Raw genomic sequence first — 19,954 nt, 5'->3', positions numbered from 1 at the left:
TTTACATGTAATTAAGAACAGAATACCAGATAATTTTGTTTGGACCAAGGCCTTAGCAGTTGGGGAGGGAATGAGGATAGGAAAAGCCTCATGTAAGAGATGTTACTTAGGCTGAGCTTTGAAGGAAATGAGATCCTAAAGATGAAAATAAGAAAGGAATACATTCCAGGGAAGGGGGATACTTTCTCCAAAGGCACAGAGAGGAAGATAAGATGTCTTAGGTAAGAACAACAAGGCAGCAAGTTTGGCTGAACTTTAGAGTATGTGAAGTATAACAAATCTAGAAAAGTAGGCTTGTGAAGGAAAATTTGAGCAAACATTGTTGGCATCAACATTGGAATGGGATGGTGAGAAAATTTAGAAGAGTGGAGACAACAAGCAAGCAAATATATGCTAATAAGCTACATATAGGAAAAAAAGGAAATAATTAAAAGACGGGCAAGTATTAGAATTAAGAAGGGTTGAGAAAGGATTCCTGTAGAAAATGGGAATTTAATTGGTATTTAAAGGCAGTCAGAGAAGCCAATAGGTTGAAGATGAGGAGGGAGTACATTTTAGATAAGGAAAGTCAAAGAAAATGCTTGGAATTAAAAAATGGAGCATTTTTTTTAAAGGAACAAGGAGGCCATTATAACTGGAGTGAAAAATACATGAGGTGGGCGGAGCCAAGATGGCAGAGAGCAGACATGACTTTCTGTGACCTCCTCTGACCTTCTCTCAAACCAAAAGCAGATTAAGCCTCTAAACTGGTTTTGAAGTCAAAGAATACACAAATGTGTGGAGTACAACACATTTCCAGAAGAAAATACCTTGGAAGAACTTCAGAACAAGTCTGTTTCAAACAGGTATAAGGACTGAGCCTGCTGCTAAGCCTAGCCACAGCATGGGGAGACTGGGCAAGAAGCTGAGGTGAGGAGTCAGAGCCTTGCAGCTTCCACACACCTGGGAATCTTCTGTGAGCCTCTTAGACTATTCTGTCCTGGTTGCAAACTGGTGGTTTGGCAGATTTGCTATAAAAGGCAAATTGTAAACTACTAAGCCTCATAAGAATGCTGGACCTAGCTGCCATTACCCAGCACATTACCCAGCATCAATCAACAGAACTGCCCTGGGCAAATTAAAGAAGCTGTCACTTTTTGCATTAAATAGACCTCAAGCCTTAAAAAAAATGAACAAAAAACCAAAAAGAACTTTCACCATAGACAGCTTTTATAGGGGGAGAGAAGAACAAACCTCAAATCCTGAGGTTCCTAAAGGCAAAGCAACTTCAGATGAAGCCCTAAAGGGAGACATGAGCTAGTCCCCATTTCACAAGGTTTTCTTGGAAGATTGCATAAAGGATCTTAAAAGAAAGTTAGAAGAAAAATGGAGAAAGGAAATGAGACCATTGCAAGAAGGAATGGAAAAAGCATACAGTGCCCTACAAAAGATATGAAAAAGACACCAATTCACTGAAACACAACATTTGTGAAATGGAAAATGAATGCAATGAACAAAAAAATTCAATTGGCCAGTTACAAAAGGAGCTAAAAAAGGTAACTTAAGAAAATAATACATTAAAATTAGAATTAAACAAATGGAAGCAAATGACTCAATAAGACTTCAAGAATCAGTCAAACAATAACAAAAAAAAAAAAAAAAAAAGAAAGAAAAAATAGAAGAAAATATGAAATATCCCCTAGGAAAAACAACTGACCTAGAAAATAGCTCTAAGAGAGGCAATCTAAGGATTATTGGACTTCTTGAAAGCCAAGATGGGAAAAAAAAAGAAAACCTTAGACATTTGTTAGGGATGTTTCTCTCTCTCTGAGAATTGCCAAGTATGCCATATCACCTGGTAGAGTGGGCCCAGGAGGTAAAAAGGGGCTTGGCCTCTGAGGTAGGAGGTTGTGTCTTGCAGTTGTTAAAGGAAGTGCTACTAGGTTCCTTAAGATGGCGAGGGGTGTATCCTCTTGCTAGATCTTCACCTAGGATGCAGCACTAACTTCAGGTGTCCCCCTTCTGTGGATCCACCATGCAGTACTGAGTGGGCTAGGCATGGAGTAATCCCAGAAGAGAATAAGTATAAATAGTTAGCTTTGAGTCAAACTCAGAGAGAGATGCAGGCACATATATACACATTTGCTCTTGCACTCTCTTACTTTTGCTTCCTGCTAACTCCTGCTGAGATTACCAATAAAGAAAGGCTGTTTTGCACCTCAAGATTGGCTCATCTTCATGTATATCCAGGGATATCTCAAAGACTGGTATGTATAGTCCTGCCAGTCAAGAATAATGTGTATGGATGGTCTGGCACAGACATTATCTTACAGGAAATCATAAAACTGCCCTGATATTTTAGAATCAGAAGATAAAATAGTAATTGAAAGAAATCACCAATCACCTCCTGAAAGAGACTCCAAAATTAAATCCCCAAGGAATAGCATGGCTATATTTCAGAATTATCCCAACAAGGAAAAGATATTGCAAGCAGCCAGAAAGAAATAATTTAAATACCCAGGAGCCATTAGGTTAACCCAGGACTTAGCAGCTTCCACCTTAAAGGATTGAAGGGCCTGGAATCTGATATTCCAAAAGGCAAAGGAACTTGGATTACAACTAAGAATAAGCTATCCAGCTAAATTGAGCATTATCTTTCAGGGAAGAAGATGGATATTCAATGATATAGGTGATTTTCCCCTATTTCTAATGAAAAGACCAGAAATGAACCAAAAAATCTGATCTCCAAACACAGAACTCAAGAGAAGCATAAAAAGGTAAAAAAGGAAAGAACTCTTGAAAACTATATTTCTATTATGGGTATACTTAAAAAATACAAATATAATTTGATTTTATTATGATAATATGGAAAAGAAATTAGAGGTGGAAAGGGGATTGTACTGGGAAAAGAGGGAAAAGGAGGTAAAATAAAGGAAATTATATCTCCAGAAGAGGCAAAGAAAACCTTATAATTGAGGGAAAGAAGGGAGGGGGATGAGCATTGTGTAAATCTTACTCTCATCAGATTTGGCTCCAAGAGAGAATACCAGACATATTTGGTATCACAGAGAAACTTGTCTCACCTTATAGGGAAATAGGAGGGAAAGGGGGAAAAGAAAGGGAAAGACTAATAGAAAGGAAAACAGAAGTATTAGGGGACAGATATAAAAAGGGGGAGGGGCTCTAAAGGGAGAGGAATGTTTGAAGGAGGTGGTCATCAAAAGCAAAATACAGGGGAGGAGGGAAGGGGAGAGGAAAGAGAAAAGCATAACTTAGGATAATTAAGATGGCAGGAAATACAGAATTAGTTATTTAAACTGTGAATGTTAATAGGGTGAACTCTCCCATAAAACAGAAGCAGATAGCAGATTAAAAGTCAGAATCCTACAATTTGCTGTTTACAAGAAATACATTTAAAGCATAGTGATAAATACAGAGTGAAGGTAAAGGGTTGGAGCAGAATCTATTAGGCATCAGGTGAAGTTAAAAAAGCAGGGGCAGCAATCCTGATCTCAAATCAAGTAAAAGCAAAGATAGATCTAATTTAAAAATATAAGAAAGGAAACTATATTTTGCTAGAGGATACCATAAATAATGAAGCAATGTCAATACTAAACATATATGCACCAAGTGGTGCAGCATCTAAATTCCTAGAGGAGAAGTTAAGAAAGATGTAAAAAGAAGTAGACAACAAAACTATACTAGTGGGGGATAAATAGGGGAAAATGGCTAAATAAATTATGGTATATGAATGTTATGGAATATTATTGTTCTAAAAGAAATGATTAGGAGGATGATTTCAGAAAGGCCTGGAAAGATCTACATGAACATCAGTTCATCATACTAAGTGAAATGAGCAGAACCAGGAGATCATTGTACATAACTTCATCAACAAAATCAATTTGCTATACGATGATCAATTCTGATGAATATGACTCTTTCCAACAATAAGATGATTGATGTCAGTTCCAATGATCTTGTGATGAAGAGAGCCATCTACACTCAGAGAGAGAACTTTGGGAACTGAGTGTGGATCACAACATAACATTCTCACTCTTTTTGTTGTTGTTCTCTTGCATTTGTTTTCTTACTCATTTACTTTCTTTTTTTTTTTTATTTGCTTTCTCTTGTGCAGCAAGAGGATTTTATAAATATATTTGTATATATTAGATTTAATATGTTTAACATATATTTAATTGTTTGCCCTCTAGGAGAAGAGGCAGGGGGAAGGAGGAGAAAATCTGAAACACAAGACAATGCAAGGGTCAATGCTGTCAAATTATGCATGCATATGTTTTGAAAATAAAAAGCTTTATTTTAAAAAAAGAAAAATACACAAAGGTGACAAATATAGAAAAATGTTTAAAAATAATGTTTGCACTCTTGGGGAAAAGGGAAGTAAGGAAGGGATAAAGAAGGGAGAGGGGAAAAATTTGGAACACACCATCTTACCAAAATAAATGTTGAAAACTATCTTTACATGTATTTAGAAAAATAAAATATTATTGAGGAAAAAACAGATTTTAAAAAAGAAAAATACATAGAGAAGAATGACTTCTAACAAGAATGGAAAGGTATGTCAATTGAGGAGGGTACAGTACATTATGCAGGACTTTGAATGTCAATTAGAAAGCCATAGAAAGTCACTGGGATTTATTAAGTAGCAAGCAAACATGGTCAGGCCTCAATTTTAAGAAAATCTTTTAGGCAGTTGAATAGAGAATGGATTGGAGTGGGAAGAGACTTGAGACAGGCAGACTCACCAGCAGTTTATCATGAGAGTCCGAGCACAAATTAATGAGGACCGCACCTAGTGTAGAGATGATGTCAAAGGAATGAAGGGGCATATCTGAATGTAGAACTGTTTGGTACAGTAAGTAATCGGAGGTAGGACTGGAGATAAATATGTTTCCCTTCAAGAAAGGCTTTTTGAAGTCAATGTTAAAGAATTTTGATGAATGTAATGAAGGCTACAATAAGAGGTGAAATAATTCTGTAAAAGGATAAATAAAAGGAAGAACTTGAATAGCTATGAGTTCACAGAACAATTGGTGGTGGTTCATGGTTCATTTTACCTCAACATTCTAGCTAAATAGAATAGGAAAAGAGAAGAGCTAAGAGATATAACAAAGTTAAATGGAAATTGGGCTTGGTTGGGAGAAGATGAGAGTTGTCTGGGAAGACATGGATTCTGGTAATATTTTATCTAAGATTTACAGAGACTTATTTAATATATTCCTCCATGTACAAATGTTGTCTTCCTTCTAGAATATATGTTCCTTGAGGACAGAGATTGTTCCTATTGTAGCCCGAATTCCTAATTCAATACCTGGTACATATCGGTACTTGACCAAAGAGTGAGAAAGGGGCAGATCTTGTCCTGGTCAAAAACATAAGGTAAAATTTACCTTTGGAATTATCCTCTCTCCCTTCCATTTCCTGAATTATCAACACTCTGCCTTGGGGAAGCCATTTTTATTACCACTTGAATCTAAGGGGAATGAGGTGGTATCAGACCCAGATCCTTTGAAATTAAGTAAACTGGGCTGTCAGTATAGAGGAACCACTCACATAGGACCACCCTTCAAAGTTTGTAAGACATACATACACCATTGTTCTTTCTGCCAAATAAAGATGAAGTCATGTGGTCCAAAAATGTGGGAGAACCAGATTAAAATGTAATTGGGAAATATTTAACACAATAAATAAAAAAACAAGAAAATATAGATAAATTTTTGGTTTTCTAAGTCAATGTCAAAAGTGAGGATCTATTTCTATTCGAGTTTGACACTATTGAAGTGGCTCAACTCCCACTTTTAGACATAAGAAAATAAGTTGAGAGAAGTAAAATGAAGCCCCCAATATCACATGGCTAGTTACAAGTTCCCAGATGTGTTCTGAGGTGCTACTGTTGCTTGTTTTATGCCCTACATAGCTTCTTGCAGGTATTCAGTCACTTTCATGTCTAACTCTTTAGGATTCTATTTGGGATTTCTTGGCAAAGATATTAGAGTGGTTTTTCTAATTTCCTTCTCCAGTTAATTTTATAGAGGACAGAGTAAACTGACTTTCTTAGAGTTATACAGTTAGTAAGTATCTGAAGCTAGATTTGAATTCAGAAAGATGAGTCTTTCTGATTCCAGGCTTGGTACTCTTATCTACTTTCACTTAACTGCACACATCTTGCAGTTAATTCAGCACAGGGTGGCCTAATTAAGAATGAATATGCACATATGCCTCAGTACATAGTGTAAAATTACATGTAAAACAATTTATTTGGGTATCTTTCTGTAGTTGAGTAAAACTTAATTCAGAAATATAACAAAGTTTTTTTATTCCTTCTCTTTTTTTCCCTTTTTGATCTGATTTTTCTTGTGTAGCACAATGAATGTGGAAATATGTATAAAAGAATTGCACATGTTTAACATATATTAGATTATTTGCTATCTAGGGAGGGAGTAGAGGAAAGAGAGGGAGAAAAATTTGGAACACAAGGTTTTGCAAAGATGAATACTGAAAACTATCTTTGAATATATTTTGAAAATAAAAAGCTATTGATAAAGAAAAATAGCAAAAATGGCCACATAGTTAAAAGAAGAATGTCACAATATATTTAAAATGACAACTTTTAAGCTTTTAAGTATATTCTATAGAGAGATAAATACAAATACTACTAAGTCAGTTAAGGAACATTTCCAATATAAAATAAGCCTACTCATAATAATGTATCATGAACAAAAAAGCCTTTAATATATGAAAATTAATTTTTAGACACAGAAGCTGAAGGCATTTTAAAGCACCGCTAACTTTCTTGAACCCATGGTTTTAAAAAGCTGATGATTTTAGACTTGTTCTCTCTTTACTTGTATGATCTTAGAAGTCACAAAGAAAGATATTACTTTGAGGTTGTCCTCAATAAGAATAAAGTATGCATTACAATAAACTTTGAATTTATAAGGTTCAGATTACTAACATTTTATGGTCAATGAATGGCAACAAAATTAGCTGCACCATAAACATGGGTTGAAAAAAAGGTTGATCAAAGTACATTCAGTTAGCTTTCTTTCCAGAAGAAATAAGATACCTGTTCTTTCTCTCTAGAGGCTCCAGTATCTAGTCAATCAACAAAGTATTACACCTGAATGCCTAGGGCATCAGATGTAAGAACAAAAGACTTTTTACACAGAGCAAGGTATAGGCAAAGGTAGAAGAGTTTCACAAGATCTTCATAGTAAATGACTTCAATAATTAATTATTTTAACAGGGTGTTACACTCTTCTCACCAAACAAAGAACATTTCAATGCTATGTTTAAAGCACTTTAAAAATCCATGAATTCATAGCACCATTCAAACAATGGTTCAGATAGGAGTCCCATAGTGTGAAATGTCTAAAGTACAGGTTTAGGATTTTCACTATCATGAAACAGGGCTGGGCTAGGTCAAGTGGTTGGAGAAAAATGTGTATCAAGTCTTGGCTCAAAAAAAGGCAGATCAGGTTTGCAAAGAAAGCAAAAGCCAACTTTTATAATCATAGATCATGCCCCTAAATTCTTGCCAGATTTTTGACAAGTACATGCCAGACAAAATGCCAAGCTAGTTATTGATGTGTAGCACCCTACTAAAATAATTAATTCATTTTAAACTTAGAGATTGATATAATGGTTCCCAAGGTCCACATACTTCCCTACTTTTTAGCTTTAGAAAGTTATGAAATGAAGTTATGAGTCTCTTAGTCACAATTGCTTTGAGCCACTAATTAAGAAAATATTTAGCATGTGACCAGAAGTTGAATTGTTGGTCTAACTTTATGTTTATATCTATCTCTAATTAACCCCCAGACTCTTCAGTTGACGCAAAAATTCAGTTTTCTGGAAAAGTCCAGGTACTGAAACAACAGATTGCTATAGCATCTATGGTTAGAAAGGCACATGGAGAACTTGGGGAAAGAGTTGACCTCCTGGGACTTCACTCAATCAGGGTCTTCTGCAACAAAGTACCTGTAAGGCTAATGACTTTCCTCTATATTTTTCTTCTCTGTCATGATTTTTGTACTTTTGCTCTACAGGAGTTTTCTGTAACACTCTTGGTCAATCTCCATTCCTCATCAACTCATTTGATAATTTATAGATTGTCCCTGGGTTGTGAGCAAATATGCTTGGACTTAATGAAAGTCCCAGGTTCTTGTACAGTCTCAGTACAGTTTGAAAGAGGTGACTTGTGGATTCTTTCTATATTTACTTTGCCCTCAGGTTCTAATATGTCTGGAAAGTTTATGACTTCTTGAAATATACTTCATAGTCTTTTAAAAGGAAAATCTTTTTTTTCATGAAATTCAATGATTCTTAATGTATCACTCTGATCTATTTTATATATCTGTTGTTTTTGATATCATATATCTTATATTCTCTGATATTACTTTAATCTCTTGATTTTGTAAACCCACATAAGTCATCAGCATTCTTATATATCACTAATAAAATCCAACAGTCAGAGTTACAAAGAGAAATCCCATTTAAAGTAACTACTGATAGTATAAAATATTTAGGAATCTATCTGCCAAGGGAAAATCAGAAACTTTATGAGAAAAACTACAAAACACTTTCCACACAAATTAAGTCTGAACTAACTAACTGGAAAAATATTAAATGCTCTTGGATTGGGGCGAGCAAATATAATAAAGATGACAATACTACCTAAACTAATCTATTTATTTAGCGCTATACCAATCAGACTTCCCAAAACTATTTTGATGACCTAGAAAAAATAACAACAAAGTTCATATGGAAAACAAAAGGTCAAGAATTTCAAGGGAATTAATGAAAAAAAATCAAATGAAGGTGGCCTAGCTGTACCAGATCTAAAATTATATTATAAGGCAGCGGTTACTAAAACTATTTGGTATTGGCTAAGAAATAGACTAGTTGATCAATGGAATAGGTTAGGTTCAAAGGACAAAACAGCCAATAACCTTAATTATCTAGTGTTTGACAAACCCAAAGACCTCAGTTTTGGGGATAAGAATGCATTATTTGACAAAAATTGCTGGGAAAATTGGAAATTAGTAGTAGAAACAGGCATTGACCCACACTTAACACGTACACCAAGATAAGGTCAAAATGGGTTCATGATCTAGGCATAAAGAATGAGATCATAAATAAATTGGAAGAGCATAGGATAGTTTACCTCTCAGACCTGTGGAAGTGGAAGGAATTTATGACCAAAGGAGAACTAGAGATCACTATTGACTACAAAATTGAAAATTTTGACTATATCAAATTGAAAATTTTTTGTACAAACAAAACTAATGCAGGCAAGATTAGAAGGGAAACAATAAACTGGGAAAACACTTTTACAGTCAAAGGTTCTGATAAAGGACTCATTTCCAAAATATATAGAGAATTGACTCTAATTTATAAGAAATCAAGCCATTCTCCAGTTGATAAATGGTCAAAGGAGATGAACAGACAATTTTCAGATGATGAAATTAAAACTATTACTACTCATATGAAAGAGTGTTCCAAATCACTATTGATCAGAGAAATGCAAATTAAGACAACTCTGAGATACCACTATACACCTGTCAGATTGGCCAGAATGACAGGGAAAGATAATCAGAATGTTGGAGGGATGTGGGAAAACAGGGACACTGATACATTGTTGGTGGAATTGTGAATACATCCAGCCATTCTGGAGAGCAATTTGGAACTATGCCCAAAAAGTTATCAAACTGTGCATACCCTTTGATCCAGCAGTGTCTCTACTGGGATCATACCCCAAAGAGATACTAAAAAAGGGAAAGGGACTTGTATGTGCCAAAATGTTTGTGGCAGCCCTGTTTGTAGTGGCCAGAAGCTGGAAAATGAATGGATGCCCATCAATTGGAGAATGGTTGAGTAAATTGTGGTATATGAATGTTATGGAATATTATTATTCTGTAAGAAATGACCAACAGGACGAATACAGAGAGGATTGGCGAGACTTGCATGAACTGATGCTGAGCGAAATGAGCAGAACCAGGAAATCATTATATAATTATATACCTCAACAGTGATACTGTATGAGGATGTATTCTGATGGAAGTGGATTTCTTCAAGAAAGACAAGATCCAACTGAGTTTCAATTGATCAAGGATGGACAGAAGCAGCTACACCCAAAGAAAGAACACTAGGAAATGAATGTAAACTGCTTGCATTTTTGTTCTTCTTCCCAGGTTATTTATACCTTCTAAATCCAATTCTCCTTGAGCAACAAGAAAACTGTTCAGTTCTGCACACATATATTATATCCAAGATCCACTGCAATCTATTTAACATGTATAGGACTGCTTGCCATCTTTGGGGAGAGGGCGGAGGGAGGGAGGGGAAAAATCGGAACAGAAGTGAGTGCAAGGGATAATGTTGTAAAAAAATACCCTGGCATAGGTTCTGTCAATAAAAAGTTATTTAAAAAAAATCTCTTGATTTTGATCTAACATTTCTTACTGATTCATCTAATCGCTGATTTCTGTTTGATCAATTTTAGTTTTCAGAAATTCCATTTAATTTCAAGATTTGTCACTTTCTCTTCTAATCTACTTACACTACTTTTAATTCTTTCCTGAAGAGCTTTTACTTTTTTCTCCTTTATTTTATTTCTTCTAAATATTTGTGTAGTACTTGTGGATAAATCCACTTTTCCTTTGAGTATCTGCTTGCACTTGTTATGGAGTCAGATTTGCAATAAGTTCTAACACAGTACTGGATGGTTTTTTTTCACCTTTCCAACTTTAGTTCCTGATTTGGGGTTTTGTGTCAGGGATAGGTTATGCCCCCTGTTACATTTTGGGTGTGGTGACTGATTTTGCTTAGTTTTAGCTCAGATCACTTGTGTTCCTACACTGATTTCTACAACATAGTTTGACCCTCTAGATCTTTTGAGGTTACCCCTAGGTTTCAGTGTCCTCTTCAGCAGCTCTTGACAGTTTTAAGAACTTCAGAGTCCCTGGGACACAGATGTCTCAGTATGAATACTGAGTTGGCAGCACTGGGTTGACCATTGTCAGTCAAAGCATCTTGAACCTTTGGTTTTTCCAAGGGAGTCCTCTGTTCTTGCTGCCTTTGGACACAGAGTCTTGCAGACCACATATGCCTTGTCTGTGAGGCCATGGAGCTGTTTTGGCTTGGGATGTAGGGCTCTTTCCTTTGACCTGTGCCTTCTGACTAGCTGTTTGTGCTCTTCTATGGTGGAAGATGTTACTGTGTTCTCTTATACTTCTTAATCACTATATGCTCTGATGCCTCATATTTATAAAAAAAATTAATGATAGCTTTTTTTTTTTTTGGTGGCAAAGAATTGGGAACTTGAAAGAATATCTATCAATTGAAGTGTGGTTAAACAGGTTGTGGCATATGTAATTGAATACTATTGTGTTGTAAGAAATGATGGATACAATTTCAGAAAAACACTGGAAAATTCAAATGAATTGATGCAAAGTGAAGTGAGCAAAAGAACTAAAAGAACATTGTATACAATAAGAACAATATGTAATGATAATCAACTGTGAAAGATTTAATTATTATGATCAATGCAATGATCTATGACAATTCCAATGTACTTATGATGAAAAATTTCCAGAGAAAGAAGTGATAGACTAAGTGCAGATTGAAGCATTTTTTTAAACTTTTTCTTGCATTTTTTCATAATGTAGTTAATGTGGAAATGTTTTGCATGACTTCACTTTTAAAATGGACATCATTTTATTTCCTTCTCAATGGGTGGTCAGTGGGAAGATAGGCATGAATACAGGGATAGAATTTGGAAATGAAAATAATTTTTTAAAAAAAGATTGGCGAGACATATCTTTGAGTCCATACAATATCCCAAAGAGATCAAAGAAAAGAAATATATTCCTATGTGTACAAAAATATTTATAGTATCTCTTTTTGTAGTGGCTTTAAAATTAAGGGATTACCCATCGATTAAGTAACAGTTGAGCAAATTTTCACATACAAGTATAGTGAAACACTACTGTGCCAAAAGAAATTATGAAAGGGAGATTTTAGATAAAGTTGAGGAGACTTGTATGAATTAATGAAGAGTGAAGTAAACAGAACCATGGAAACAATTTGCACAATAACGATCATGAAGGAAAAAACATTGAAAGAAAGATGATGGATTTAAGGATGCAAAACAAGACACATTTTTGTATGTAGACATTCAAAGTTAGAGTTTTGTGTATATATGTGTGTATATATATATTTTTTCCTCCATTTGTTTTGAATATTTTTTCAAGTTACAGTTTTTCTTCTCTTCTACTATAAACATGGTACTATGTTCCTTCAATAATTTTAGCTTATTTTTGTGGCTCTCTTTATTTCACCCTATTCCCTCTTTCTGTTAGTATTCTTGTTCATTAGTTTTTTAAAATTTCATTTTTGCATCTTCTTTTAAAAGAGGATTTCTCTTACTCTCTTCATAATCTATCTTCTCTTGCAATTTACTCTAGATCCTCATCCTCTGATTTTTAAGCACTCTATTTAGTCTCTATTGTCTGTATTAAGGCAACTAGGTGATATAGTGTATAAAGTACCAGATGTGGAATCAGGAAGGCTCATCTTCCTGAGTTCAAATCTAGCTTCAGATACTTGCTAGCTGTGTGATCCTGGGCAAGTCACTTAATTATATTTGCCTCAGTTTTCTCATCTGTAAAATAAGCTGGAGAAGGAAGTGGGAAGCCACTATGTTCTCTGTGCCAAGGATCCCAAATGGGGTCAAGAAGAGTTGGGGATGACTGAAAAATGACTGAACAATAACAACATTCTTTGTAATCCTAATGGACTCATAAATTCCAAGGTATCCATTCTGAGCTCTCCCCTCTTGACAGTTTTTGCCATTGCCTTGTAGAATATGTCCCAAGGATTCCTTTTTTTCCCACTGTGTCTCACTGCCAGAAGAAAGCCAATTTCTACAAGTGACAAAGAAGATATTTCCATGGTAAGATTCCCCAGTCCCCAAATATGATTGATTATATACTCCACTACTAATCAATATTTTCCCTCTGATTACCTTCTTTTCTCCATTTGCTTTGAAATATCCCCAGGGCCATTTCTTCCACCCTCAGATGTTTCCAGGTGTTCCAACTCCCCAACTTGTGAGGTAAGACAAGCAATATTGATGGGATTTGGGGGTTTTAGGTAGTGTCCAGAGGAGTCTCAAAAGAATTTGTAGGCTTAGACCATCTCCAAATCAATAAGGAAAGTTGTTATTATTCTGTTGGCATCAGGCTAAGTTCCAAAAGGGAGTTTAGTGATTAAAAAGGAGAAAGACTCAGGATAAGTTCCTTAGTAGAATTTGCTACTAGTAAGGAAGATGCCATAACAAGAGGAAAAGATGCTATAAAGTAGGCTAAATTCCTAATAAACTAGCAACATCATAAGGTGGGCTAAATTCCTAAAATGTATTAGCCAGAGTGAGGCTTAGTAAGTTAAGTTTCTAAAAGAAGTTAGCTATTAAGTGAGTATCAGTAAGTTCATTTATAGGAAAAAAATAACCTTAGGGTTGATATCTATAGGCTTGAACCCATTTCCTAGTCAAGGGACAACATTTATTGTAATTGTGATGGTATTACAAGCAAAAGAAATTAGCAAAGAAACAGAAGCAAAGAGACACATTTATCCAGTTTTCTATAATTGATATGTTAATTCTATAGCCCATATAATGGTCTTCTGACTGGATCTAGTATGAATAGGATCATGATAATTTTGTCAAAACAAAGAATTGGAGAAGGAATTCAACTGGGGCCTAGTGCAACAAGGGCCTACTTAAGGACAATAAAAAGGCTTGCTTAAAGACAAGATAATCATGTCAATGCTTCTCCTAGCTTGCCTCAGGAAGTAGCTTGAGAATTCAACTAGGGCTCATAGCAACAAAGGTTCACTTAAATTCAACAAAACTTTTGTTCATGCCCCTCCCTATGGCTCACCTAGCTACCTAGGACTTAGGGTCTTTTTTGCTGGGGTTTTATTCACCTCATAAGTATTTTCAAGCATCACATCCCTAGACATCTCTACAAAAGGTCCTTATATCCCTTCCAGAATATCTCTTCACCGATAGAAGCCTTTATTAGTAAAACTCGCACTACTAAAGCAAGACTTTCCTCACCTCTTGTTAATGCCACAGTTCTCTTTAACTGTCCTGACTCAGTTTCCCTGCACTAGTTTCCCTTGTCTCAGTTTCCTTAACTGTTCTGTCTCAATCCCCTAATCTGTAAAACTTCCCCTCTGGTCCATTAAAAGGGGGGACCATTTGCTCTAAGGTTATAAATTGTTAATGCAAGCAAGATAAACAAGAGAGTAGACCTCCTGACTCTTTTCTGTCCTCAAGAATTTACAATATTCCTCTAAAATATTCCAAGATACCTCACTGACATCTTTATTTCTGTGTATTCAGACGTCCTGTCTCTGGTTTTTAGGATTTATGGCCTCCCCTATCCTGACAGAAGTTTTTGTGCCCTTTTCCCTCTTCTTTGTTTCTAAAAGGTATTTAAGGGTTTGAGATTCTCCCATTCATTGCTGGATGCTAGATGCTGGACGCTGGATTCTTTGAGATGACAGTCTCCTCCAGCCCTAGGACTAACATGGATCCCTTAGTCCCAGTATATTTCTATCTGTCTGACTGGATAATTTGAGACGAGAGTCCTGTCCAGTCAATTATGCTCTCCAATTAATAAAATATTAAAAATTCTCTAATCTCTCCTGCCTCAGTTTCTCCAGCATTATACTCTCCCTTTTCATTTATTTTCCCTATCTGTTCTCCTGTAGGAGCTTCTCTTTATGAGACCACAGGGGATACCTTCCTTTCATTGTTAACTCTCAATTTGACACATGCACATCACATACTTCCTTCAATCTTTTCTGCTCTCCTCCTCCCCTTTAATTCACTCTTCCATTCCCACAAAAACAAAACATTGATTCACCTTTATAAGTAGGGTATCACCTGGTTCTATCCATAATGCCCCAGGTTTACCTCTGTTCCACACTGATTTCTGACTTTATCTCTGTCTCTTTGTTTACATTTAGGAAAAAAAGTCTTTGGTTTCAAGGAAATTATTAAATTTAACCACTGATGTAATATAACAATGATATTTGTGTCCCCTGATTTTAGGGAGGGCTTCTGTTCTAACAATAAGTCAGTAGTCCCAAATTTTCTGGCTTTGGAGTCTGCCTCAGGGACTTCCCACACTCCAATCTAAGAACAACCATCTGTCTAATTCTGAATAGACCACTCCTCAATTCATTGCTGACTGATGATCTGGTCAGTGATAATCAAATCATGGAGACCACTTCTCAGTTCATTGCTGACTATCAGATAGATAATCTGTTGGTCTGTGATAACCAAATTCTGGAGACCTCTCCTTTGGGCTATAGAATTAGCATGTCAATTATAGAAAACTGGATAAATGTGTCTCTTTGCTTCTGTTTCTTTGCTAATTTCTTTTGCTTGTAATACCATCACAATTACAATAAACGTTGTTCCTCAACTAGGAAATGGGTTCAAGCCTTTTATGATACCTTGCAACACTGGCCTATGATCCCAAACTTTTGGGGTCCCCTTCCTAACTTCAACAACCATTATATATCTCCAATCAGCAATCTTGGGTGTTGTGTTTTTTTTTTCCTGGAGGCAATCTGTGAATTCTTTTAAGTTGTGATTTTATACTCTATGTCCTGGGCCATTATCTTCTATTATTTTCTGCATTATTGCATTGTGGTTTGGACCTGTCATGTTCTTCTGGGAGACTTATTGAACATTAGAATTTCTTTACACATGCTATATGTTTTGCTTGCATGGTGAGTATATTTTTTTAAAAAGTTTTTTGCTTCTCATTCAAATTGTCTTTTACTTCTGTGTATTTGCATTCTAAATCTATTGTTCTTTCTTTTCTTTGGTAAGACTTGTCATGGCAGGTTCCACTTTTTTCCATTCTATCCATTATTCTTGTAGTTTTATCCATGAATTGTTCTCATATTATTCATTTCTCTTTTGAAACACTTAGGATCAGCATAGAGGAACTTCTGTTTCGCCAAGTGTTAGATCATCATCCTTTGCATTGCAGTATGTCTAAACTAATTTACTAAATCTGGTCTATATTTCTTTGTGCTGTTAATGTTTTCCCTATGGATTTATGTTTAAGATCTTTAAATTGTCTTTCTCCTGAAAACTTTGATAATTTTAGTCTTTCCTCCCCCCATTTTTACCTCTATTGTTTACTGTCTGAGTTTATGACTTGCTCCCCTTAGATGGAGGTTTCCTAGAGAGATTCCTAGGGAATCTTAAAGCATTTCATCCTGGGCAATTCATCAGTCTATATATAGTCTATATCAGCCTAGATCTCTGCCCCAAGGGACTTTTGGATGGTCTGAACTAGCTCCAGCTAGATGTTAAGTATTTTCCCTCAGGTTTAGTGGAGAATTGGGTAGTGTCTATCTCTCTTCCATTCCCACACATACTAAGTCCCATCTTGTTCCCTCTGTTTCTCAGTTCTTTGGCCCAGCACCAGCATTTCAGAAAACTGTTAAGCTAATACTACACAACTGACTTTTGTAGTTTGGTTTTTGGAGATTCTAGAAGCAGAGAGAGTAGAAGTTGAATGTGGTGTTGAGATCTATTTCTAGGCTCAACCCATGTCCTGCATTTTTCCCTCTGTCATTGGCTCTCCTGCAGGCTTCTATGGTATGCTACAAAGCTATATTATTTGCCTTGGTTCAAGCCTACAGTTGGGATCTCTACTGCACAAGAGACTAGGATATCAAGTTGGGTTTTGTCATGAGTTTATTTATTAGTACTGAAGGGATGTGAAACTATGTTCCCTTTAATCTGTAAAATTATCACTCTAAAACTGTGTTCCCTTTGATTTGTAAAAGAAGGGAGATTCAGAGTCTGGAGTTTCCTGCCCTCCTGGGAAGCATATCTCTGCAGACAAGTTAAGTGGTGTCATGTGACCGGGCCATTTCTAAGGCAAATCACCTCCATTGATAGCCAGATCTCCATTCAAATTCAGGTTGAAAAAGCCTTCAAAGCAATTTAATTGGGAGATACTGATCTGATCAGCTCAAACTGCCCTAGCCCCCTGCCAAGATCTGCTCATATAATAGCTTTATATTTACTCATTTCTTTGTAGAAGGTCAAAAGTAGCATGCTCTGCCTTTTTGGTATAGCTACAAGGACCCTGCCTGCTGAGAAGGCATTCTCTTCTCAGTGCCAGCCTCCATTTCCCTACTAGGACTTTGCCACTAAAGAAGTCAGTTTTTCTAGCAAAGCTGACTTATTATCCAACAATATACTTCCATTTTTGCCACCTAAAACTCTTTGGGTTCGTGAATTCTTTCACGAAGAACCTGCACCTCCAACCAAAAGGGGATTTCCACAACTCTCTGACTGCCACTAGAATCCCATCATTTGGTTCCCTGACCAACTGGGAAAACTCCCAAAACTTCACCAAAAAGGTGAAGTCTTTTTTTTTGTTGTCTATTCTATAGATGGACGCTCAAATACCCAGGAAGATTTGAGTCATTGGAGTCCCAGGCTCCAACAGTATTCTCTCAGGGATACCTGGAATGAGAATACGTGCATTCTCTGACAAAAAAAGCCCCCTTACTCAGGGAGCATTTTGTCATCTCTCCATCTCTAGAGACATCTAGAGATGGACAAGGAGTTATAGAATCAGGGAAACTAAGGCTTTTTTGTCAAAAATGGGATTCTTTTTTTTTTTTTTTCAGGATACTGATTTTAAACTCTGCCCTCAGGCAGAAACAGCAAATTCTCCAGTAGAGACATTCAGAGCAGTGGTGCCTCTTTCAGTGTCAAATCCTCCCAGACTGAGGAGAAATCTGGACATTTTGGAGACTTCACCCAGCTTTTTGAGGGGTCCAAGGCCAGTACCCTCCTTGATCTGTCCTGGGGAGATAAACGAAAGAAACTGGAGAACCCAATTAACTTCTAAAATTCTATGGTCCTAAGGAATGAAGAAAAACTTATGAAATCTCACAAGGTAAAGTATTTAAGTGTTTGGCTTAGTCTTATATTTTAACATTTTCAACAATGATCCAGAAGAAAGATGAATATCTTAAAATAAACTGACCCATAATACAAAATGAGACATTTAATAAATACCCACAAGAACAGAAACAATACCCAAAGGCCTTAAGAGAGAGAGACTTAAGCCAAAAATAACAAAGGAATGAACCTGGGAAAATGAAACTACTATGAAAACAAATTAGAAACAGTCAGTGTAAGGTAGAAATCTAAAAAGTGCTCAGCTTAAGGACATTATATGCACAGTTGAAAAGAGACTGCTCCACATTTTTGGGGTAAAATAAGAGTGGTTTATCATTTCTTTCTCCAGCTCATTTTGCAGATGAGGCAAACTGAGGTTAAGTGAGTTGCTGAGGGTCACACAGCTAGTCAGAATCTGAGGCCAAATTTGAATTCAGGAAGATGAATTTTCCTTACTCCACATCTGGCACTCTCCCCACTATGCCACTAAGTTGCTCAGTTCTTTCAGTTATATTCAACTCTTTGTGACTCCATTTGAGATTTTCTTGGCAAAAGTTATTGGAGTAAATTATCATTTCCTTCTCTAGCTCATTCTATAGATGAGGAAACTGAAGCAAACAGGATTAATTGGCCTGTTCAGGATCACACAGCTAGTATCTGAGGCCAGATATGAACAGGAAGAGGAATTTTTCTGACTCCAGTTACTGAGCTCTATCCACTGTGCCATCTCAGTGCTCTTTTAGCATTCTAAAAGAGCCCTCTAAAAAAACTGCATCATATACTCATAAAGAGGAGGAGAGGTGTCTTTTAATATCTCTTCTTTAGGGATAAGTTTTTTTTTTTTGGTAATTCTTCAACACTAATTTTCCATTGTTTTACTGTTTTTTGAAAATATACTGATACAGTTATATATACTGGTTTCCTGGTTCTGCTTATTTTACTTAGTTTCAGTTCACTTATGTCTCTCCATGTTTTTATGTATTTATCATATCCATTTTTTATAGCATACTTACATTCCATTATATTAATATATTATGACTTGTTTAGTAATTGCCCAATCAGTGGGATTCTAGTTGTCATCACAAAAAAGTGTTGCTAAGAATATTTTGATGTTAAGGGTCTTTCTATCACTGACCTAAGACCTAGCACTGGAATTTCTGGATTCTTTCTAGTCACTTTGTTTGAACAATTCCAAACTGTTTTCTAGAATGGCTGGACCAATTCAAAGCTCCATCAAAAGTCCATTAATGTACCCAAAATGTACCTTTTCCAACACTGACTTTCTCTCTCTCTCTCTCTCTTCCTTTGCTATCTTTACTAATTTACTCTATGGGGATTCATTTGATTTGCATTTTTATTATTATTAATGATCTGAAGATATTTACACATAGTTGTTGATAATGGTCCTTCTTTTGAGAATTATTTGATCATAACCTTTAACATTTATCAGCTGAGAAATGAAACTACTTTTAGCCTTATATTTCTATTCACTGTCTATATATTTTGAATATTAGAACATTATTAAAGATAATTGATAATAAAGATTTCCCCCCTATTAAATAACTTCTCTTCTTATCCTCACTATATTAATTTTGTCCATGTAAAAGTATTTTAATTTCATGGAATCAAAATGAACTATTTTAGCTATTGTAATCACCTTTATCCTTCATTTGATTAAGAATTTCTCCCATACCCCATAGCTGTCATATCCATAGCTAGGGGAAGTATATGAACTGCTTTTCTACTTTTTTGTGGTAAGATCTTTAATATTCAGATCATTTTTACTGTAGTATATGGTATAAAATATTGGTTTAAGTCTAATTTCTTCCAGACTGTTTTCCAGTTTTTCTATTACTTCTTAGTAAATAAAAAGTTCTTTCCTAGATGTTATGTTTTGGCATTTACTGAATACTGGACTACAGCAAGTATGTCTGATTTCTG

At 35.7% G+C, this 19,954-nt stretch overlaps 1 protein-coding gene and 1 long non-coding RNA gene across 11 annotated transcripts in view; one reads left to right on the top strand and one right to left on the bottom strand.

The window, feature by feature from the left end:
* The window catches only part of DTNB (dystrobrevin beta), a 333,753-nt gene that overhangs the window by 113,827 nt on the left and 199,972 nt on the right, over nt 1-19,954 (bottom strand). The window lies entirely within an intron of this gene.
* LOC116421503 lies at nt 5,167-18,093 on the top strand. Its single transcript, XR_004231882.1, has 4 exons — nt 5,167-5,376; nt 12,863-12,952; nt 13,059-13,114; nt 17,737-18,093. It is a non-coding gene; the product is annotated as an uncharacterized LOC116421503 (long non-coding RNA).

This window comes from Sarcophilus harrisii, chromosome 2 (assembly GCF_902635505.1).
Source record: "Sarcophilus harrisii chromosome 2, mSarHar1.11, whole genome shotgun sequence".
Classification (NCBI taxonomy): domain Eukaryota; kingdom Metazoa; phylum Chordata; class Mammalia; order Dasyuromorphia; family Dasyuridae; genus Sarcophilus; species Sarcophilus harrisii.
This window is presented reverse-complemented; position numbering and strand designations above follow the sequence as displayed.